Here is a 7,630-nt window from a genome sequence, read left to right as displayed (position 1 = left end):
CAAGAACATAATGTGGCCACAAATAGCTCTGGGTGAGAATTTGGTTTCTGAAGATTGTTTTGTAGTCTTTGGGCCACCAAGAAGGTCAGGGGGTTGGAGCACATGATGTGTAAGGAGAAGCTAAAAGAAATGTGTTTTGCAATCTGATGAGGAAGAGCCTAAAGGGAGATGTTACTATCTACAGGTATCTGGTACAGTGAGAAAGAGGGGGCACAAGTTGGAATGTGGGAAATTCAGATTAGATATAAGGAGAATTGTTTTTTACCATGACAGTGATCCAAGTCAGAGAGGTTCCATGTTTAGAGGTGCTCAGGATGTGGCTGGACAAATCCTGAGCAACCTGAAGTAATTTGGCTTGCTTTGAATAGGGTGTTGGATTAGGTGACCCTTGAACAGCCTTGAAATCTCAGCTATTCTGAATGATTTCATGGTCCCAGCTAGAGAGTATTAGAGAGACCAAGCAGCACAGCAAGGCTTTTCTACTCAGGGAAGAAGCAGCACACATTGGTTAAGGCATTGCTGCCTGGCTGTGCAGATTGTGGTACAGATGTGCAATAATAACAGCATGGCTCACTAAATTAGCTTGTAATCTTGTCAGACAGCATGGACACTGAGGTTACGGGCCAGGCACTGAAGAAGAAACCCAGGATCTGTGATAAACTTCAACAGCTTTGCTGAAATCCCTGCTGGTGTGTCCCAGTGCCCTTAGCAGCCCACGAGTGGGCATTGCTCAGCTGTGAGCAGGTCCAGCAGTGCTGTGGTCATACCCTGGCACCTGAACCCAGTGGGTTTCTGAGACTGTGGCTCAAGCCCCATGGGATGGATGCAAGGAGCTTTCCCCTCCCAGCTGTGTGCTCTGCCCAGAGGCACAAGCAGTGGCTGTGTGTGGCACTGCCTGTGCAAACAGAGGCACAAGCAGTGGCTGTGTGTGGCACTGCCTGTGCAAACAGAGGCTGTCCTGGCTGCAGAGCAGCAGCACCTGGGCTCCAGGCTCTCCATGGCCTCTCGGCAAGGGGGACATCCCTGCCCTGCTGCTGCCTGTTGGCTTCTTGTGACAGACGTGCCAGGACACAAAGGCCAGCCCAGAGCATTGTCCTGGCAGTGGCTCGATGGTGGCTGAGGCTGGGCAGTATGGGAAGTATGAACAGGTGGATGTGCTGAGGCTTCCCCTAAATAGTGCCCCATTCCTCAAGTGCTCCTGGCTCAGGCACATCCCAGTCCTGCTGTCTTTGTTCTGTGTGGGATCAAGAGTCTGCACCTGGTTCTGCCCCCATGCATTTGTGTGGCAGAACTTTGAATTAATGAAAACCTTCAGTAGCCATTGGGTTGGTGGTGATGATCGGAGTAGATAACAATGGCTGGTTTGAAGTACCCTGTCCCTCTGTGTTTGGCCACCAGCTGACTTCACCTGTTGCCCCTACTTCTGGTACAGGGAAGTTCAGCAATCCATCCCCTCCCTTTCATTGTCCTATCTAGATTTTACAGACCTTATCTTACATCTGCTGGCTGCCTCCTCTTCAGCTTGAGGGGCACAAGGCTGACAGAGCATTTTCAAGAGCTGACATTTCATATGCCTGTGTCGGATGACACTGAATGCTGTTTTCAGTGGGAGTGCAGGATGCTTGAAAATATCCCTCATTCTGGTTCATGTTAGTGTTGGAGAGTTGAAAAAATTGTCTGTCTGCAGTGTACATAAAGCCTACGAGGTTCTCAAAATGAACTTGCCCATGCTGGGGAAACCCACTGGAGCTTGATTTGGTATGAAAATCTCTTGGCTTAGCAAATCCAATACAAACACATCTCTGATGACCCCAGCTGATGGGCCTATTTTTAAGACTATTGATATCAGTGTTCTCAGGGGTCAGGTTTCAGAAGAAAGAATCTAATTTTTCGCTGACATTGTAAATTTGAGGGGGAGGTTAGAGGTCTCTGAAGCATTTGATTCCACCAGCTGCAAAGGGAATATGATCTGTGCCGAATATAAGAACTCAGGGATTTATACATTTGTTTTAGATGCTAGAATTTTATTTAAAGTGATAGTTCTCCTCACAACCATACCCACATATGCTTGTCCCACACCATTTATGGTATTCTAATGTTTCTGATCTGTATTTGCCTTGCTGTTGCTGTGCAGAGTTTGAAGCCCTCCAGGGAGTGAATGTCTGTGTGACTCTGCAGGTGGATTAGTTTTTTTCCTCAGAGAACTATGGACACTGTTGACTGTGGCCATATTCTCTCCCTTTTTTCCTATTTCATTGTCCCAATTCTCACCTAACTATTTGAAACAGCATTCATAGCTGTCTTTGATAAAAAAAGAGGTTCCTGTGTGTCACAGAGTAAATTTTTCCCTCTAATTAGGTGATAAAATTGCTCCAGGGAGCAATTTCTCCACTTTTTCTTTTGCATTGGGAGTTGGAATTATTTCCTCCTTTGGCAGTAGAAGTGTGGCTGTGGAACTGCAGAAAAAGGACCCCTGTATCCTTTTGGACTAACTCCTACCTGTGTAATACAACGGGAGGGAGGTATCCTATGTGTGATCAGATTTCCACTGGGAACCAGGATCATGTGTTTGGCTCATGAGAAGTGTTTGCAGCATCGTCTCTGTTCTCTGAGTCTTCAATATCAGGAGTCTCCAGAGGCACTAACTCAGAAAAAAAAAAAGAAACAAACAGAGGAAAGTTGTAGACTGCATATCTGAATGTCATGGAAGATTTCACTTAGCAACCTATTTCATGCTCAAATGAGTTCTATCCTCCTTCTGTTCAGCCAGGAATGATACATCAGTGCCAGAGAAAACAGCATGTGCTCCCTGATCACAGAAGTATTGCAGAAAAGGGAGTCCTGTTATTGGGAACTTGACAATGTACCACAGAGACTGGACAATACTGGGCTGTGGTTGCCAGTGACTTGAATTTAGCTAGAGGGAAGGTGCTGGGTTTCATGCAGTTTACTCTTGCCAAAGCAGCAGTTCCCTCATGTCCTCACCTGAGATGTCCATGCAGCAATCCTGCCAGTGGCAAAGGGCAGTTAACGTGCCCAGAAATCAATCCACTTATGCAATGTCTGCTTGGGCTGTTTGGGAAAAGGTTGTGGCATGGCATCTATTAATCTGTATAACAAGGAAGATTGGCTTCCACATCATGTAAAGCATTCAGGGTGCTTCCAGCACAGGCAGTGTGTTAGCAGGGAGGTATTCACAGAGCAAGGAGTTCAGAGCAAGGACAGGCACAGGCTGGGTGCTGATACAAGCACAGCTTTGCTGTCTCAGAAAGGAAAAGGGAAATAAATGGTTTGGCTGTGAGACTCAGAGAAGAAAATGCTGGAAATATGTTCCTTGAATTGCAATGGTCAAATTTCAGATGATGAGGGAAGCATTTTTGGGCTACATAACTGTGAAGGAGAGTGTGTGTATGTCTGAGAGTTCGTGTCTCTCTGAAAATGAACAGGGGTTCTCACACACATCTGCATTTTCTATTGCCTTAAACCAAATGCTCTGCCATCTCTTCTGCCAGGAAATGTCCCAAATAAATAAGCCTGGTTTGCCTGTGGCAAAAGGTTTTTACTGATAGTTCTCTGAGGGCATATTGGGCTGGACACTTTCATCACAACCCCACCATTCTGGCTGGTTTCTCACCCTTTTATTTTGATCTATTTGCTTTCCATCAAGCTTCCTCCCTGTCAGCACTGAGCAAATAACACGTGTGGCTAATACAGAAAACAAATAGGGAGGGTGGTGCCTTCCCAGCCAGGTCAGCCAGAGGAACTTGCTAAATATGTTTGTCATTCACTTGTTGTCTCAGACACTGCCAGAATATTTTGAGCAGCAAAGGCCCCTGCAGCCCTGCTAGCTGAAGGGCATCAGCTGGCAGATTTTCTGGTGGGAAGTGCTCCTTTCCCTGTCTCCCAGTGCCCAGAGCCTGCCTGTTTTCTACCTTAACAGCACTTCCCATGCAGGATTTGTTCCCCAGGTTTTCTTGGCAGATGTGACAAGAAAGGCTGTGACAGAGACAAGACTGCCACAGCTCCTTTGCCAGGTCCAGGTCCAACCAAGTAGTGAGGCTGAGCAAGAACTCCCAGAAGGCACAGCACATGGAGAACACGTATGTACACAAACACAGAGCTGGCCACATGTCAGAGCAGGTGAACACGCTGAGCACTCCCACAGATACGAGGGCACAGAGAGCTCACCTCATTCCCCTCGGGCAGTTCAGGATGGGGTCCCAGTAGAGTCAGTGCAGATGCTCACAAGTACGAGGGGAACCTGCTGGTATCTCTCTGGGCATAGACACTCCATGTGCCCAAGACCTGTCCCTGGATCCCAATTTCTTCAGGCCACATGGTGTGTTCCTCATGACTTGTACAAAGGCAGCTCTGAGAGGTGTTGGATATCTGAACTTCTTCAGGTAACCTGTGTTTGATTACCTACTGCTATTTTACAAAGCAAGGTTTATGGATATAATTTATATAATTTTCAGGGTGTGCTTCAATATTTTCTTTTTCCGGACTGTTAACAACAAGTGCTTTTTTTTTTTTTTTTTTTTTTTTTTTTTTGGTGCAAAATACTATCTTTCCAAGCTCCTGAGTGACATCTGGTTGAAACCTGCAGAAACCTGCAGCCCATGATTTTTTTCAGAAAGTGTTTGTATGTCTGGGCTCCAGCAGATCCAGTTCACTGATGACAATAATTCCTTTGCAGTTCTCACCAGATTTGTTCTGGGCTTGCCTTTCTAGAGCAGAAGACAAGTGTGCTGCTGGTTAACTTTCCTGCATGATGGATCAGCTGCTGTCACTCATGTGAATAAAACTCTTCCACATTGTTCAGCAAGGGCTAAATGGCTGGATAATGAAAAGGAAGAAATTAACTGGGGTACATATTCCTTCCCTTCTGTAGGACTGGACTTCAGTGTATAGATTCCTGAGGAAGACTCCTTCCTGCCATTTGGAGAGAGGGTTTGTTCTTGAGGTGTATTGACCCCTGACTTGTGCCTGATCCCAAAAATACCATGGCATTGCACATTTCCTCAGCTGAGAAAAGTAATTGGTCCACTTTGACCCTGCTCCATTCCCACATCTGAGAGTCAGAAAGCAGAGCCATGCCTATATGGGTATCCCAATGGTTTTTCTTCCCCAAATCTTTTGAGATAATGTTGTCTGCTTGCAGAAATTTCATAGCAAATTCATGCTGTGGCTGCACTGTGCCCAGTTTTGGTGTCAGAAAGTTGGAAAAGCACTACAGGCCTATGCTGCTATTCAGCCCAGACACTGTACTACAACCACTGATTTCTGTTCCATTTAATTTCATAGACAGTCTTATTCACTATTCTTGTTTTATTTATATGGGCTTTTTTTTTTTCATTCTTTCTTAAGACGACCTTAATTTTCTTATTCTAATCCACAGTTTGGGGCTCTATTTTTTTCAATTTCTTTGTCCTTTCTGAGGTTGCTCTGCTGGGAACCCATTCTTGCCAGTCATTCCCATGGGCTAATCAGGATAGAATACCTAATAATGTTAGTAACATTGATTTTAAGATATTTGAAGCTGGTCCACACCCAACATTTTGATATTTCTGATAACGTGAGGGGATTTGGTAACAATATTGGTTAAGCAAACTCTTATCTCAAACTTCTTCCCTCCTGTGTAGAGAAAGACAGATATTTCTGATACTGTACCTGAATAAAGGAACAAAGTTAAAAGTAACTATGCCAAAAAGAGGGTGTCTCATCGTCTCTCATGTCCCTTCCACTTCAAACTTTCTTCACAAATGAACTGCCTACACTGAATCCCATTGTCCTAGGAAAGATCTTAGGCCTGGGATGAAAGTAACAGTGATGTGGACGAATCTTTGTCATCTAAATAGAGAAATGAGCTACCATCAATGGAAAATTCTGTTTTCTTTGATAACATTTTAGATATCTTTTAAGCTATAAATTGAGCACACTGCACTGGAGTGGTTCTGGCCTCGACCAGAGAGCTGGCAGGATGTTTCTGTTGCTGCCACTGAATTTCTCTTCTCCAGCCTGAGCACTGAAGTACCCAGCATTGATGATGATACACTTTGGTTTTACTCTACAAAAGCTGTGTTGGTACTTTCAGCGTGTTTTCTTCCTTATTTGGCAGTGTTTATTGATACATAAATTACAAGTGCTGGGATATATTCTCAGATTTGTGAGTCCCTCTTGAAGCCTGATACTTTGTTTGCAATTTCCATTTCCCTGGCATTGATTTGAGCACTGTTTATATGCACCAGAAAGTAATTAATTTTCTTCAGATTTTAATTCATTTAGCAATATTGGATGAGTACCCTCTATTCTTGGTGCATTGCTACTCTTCTATTTATTCCAAAACCTATTGTATATAAAAAAAAGCAGGAACATTCTTAATTGTTCTCTAGTGAAAAAATAGCTTTTCTGCACAGGTCTGTGCTATTTTTATACCCGGAACCTCTGTTAGTTTTTAGATGCTCTTGAAATCTTCATTGCAACCAAAAAACTCACAAGCAACTCCCATGGGATTTTTGGTAATCTAGAGCTAGCTCCACAAAGAGCTTGCATTTAAAAATCATTTTCTCTTAATCACATTGATAAAAATTATTCTTGGTGCAGCACTGTTGCTATTACAGCATGTCTCTGAGTGGTCAACAATAGACTTCAGACTGCCCTGGCTAACCTTATCATGGAAGCAATTTTATTCCACTGCTATGAACAGTATTTTTTCTTCTTTATACTCATATACTCAGCTGTGCCAGATGTGAATCTTGTCAGACAAAAAAACTAAACTGTGATACACAAGTAATGAAAACCATCAAGATCTCCAGGAAAAAAAAAAAAGAAAGAAAAAAAGGGGAAAAAGGGGAAAAAGGTGGTCAGAATTTATAAATCTGTGGATTATTCAGTGCAACACTATTTGAAAAGCATTCCCCATGGGATTTTCAGCTTGCCTATGCTGTTGTCAGCCATGCTGTCAGTATGACAGGGCATGCTGGAGGCATCAGTGTGCTCTGTGGATCCCTGATGAGCCCTCTGACAGGGAATGCTCAGCTCCTGCTGCAGCAGCATTTCTGCTGCCCTCTGTGTAAAATGAGAGCTGCCAGGAATGTTAGCACCAAAGAAACAGAATTGCTGAAACACTGATCATTCAGAGCAAGGCTTCTCATCCCAGCACTTCCCAGTTTTAAGATACAGCTGGGCACTGGACTCTGGAGATGGTAGGACACACTTTCCTTAACCTAACAGCCCTTTCTCCTGTTGACTAATGAAGTGCATGGATTTGGTGAAATGCATGCTTCCCTGCAGGAAGTGGCTAGTCCAAAGTGGTGTCCTAGTGCTATGTAGTTCAGAAATTCCACACGAAGTAAGACTGAAGGGTTAATTGATTTTTGAATGAAACAGGTTGATGAACAGAACCCCCAGAATCTTAAAAATATTCAGGGGGAGAGATACAGAATAGGTACAGGGAAATTTTGGCCATGGGAAAGGTAAGCTAGTGTTTCTGGGGCTAGAACTTACTTGTGAAGACTGCCCTGTCCCCTGCACCAAAACATGGAGGAACTTTGAAGATCCTTCTGTCTCCTAATTGTACTCTCCTGAGACTGCTTCAAGGTTAATTTTTTTCAATGCATTTTCTGGTATA

This window comes from Vidua chalybeata, chromosome 19 (genome assembly GCF_026979565.1).
Source record: "Vidua chalybeata isolate OUT-0048 chromosome 19, bVidCha1 merged haplotype, whole genome shotgun sequence".
Lineage (NCBI taxonomy): Eukaryota > Metazoa > Chordata > Aves > Passeriformes > Viduidae > Vidua > Vidua chalybeata.
This window is presented reverse-complemented; position numbering follows the sequence as displayed.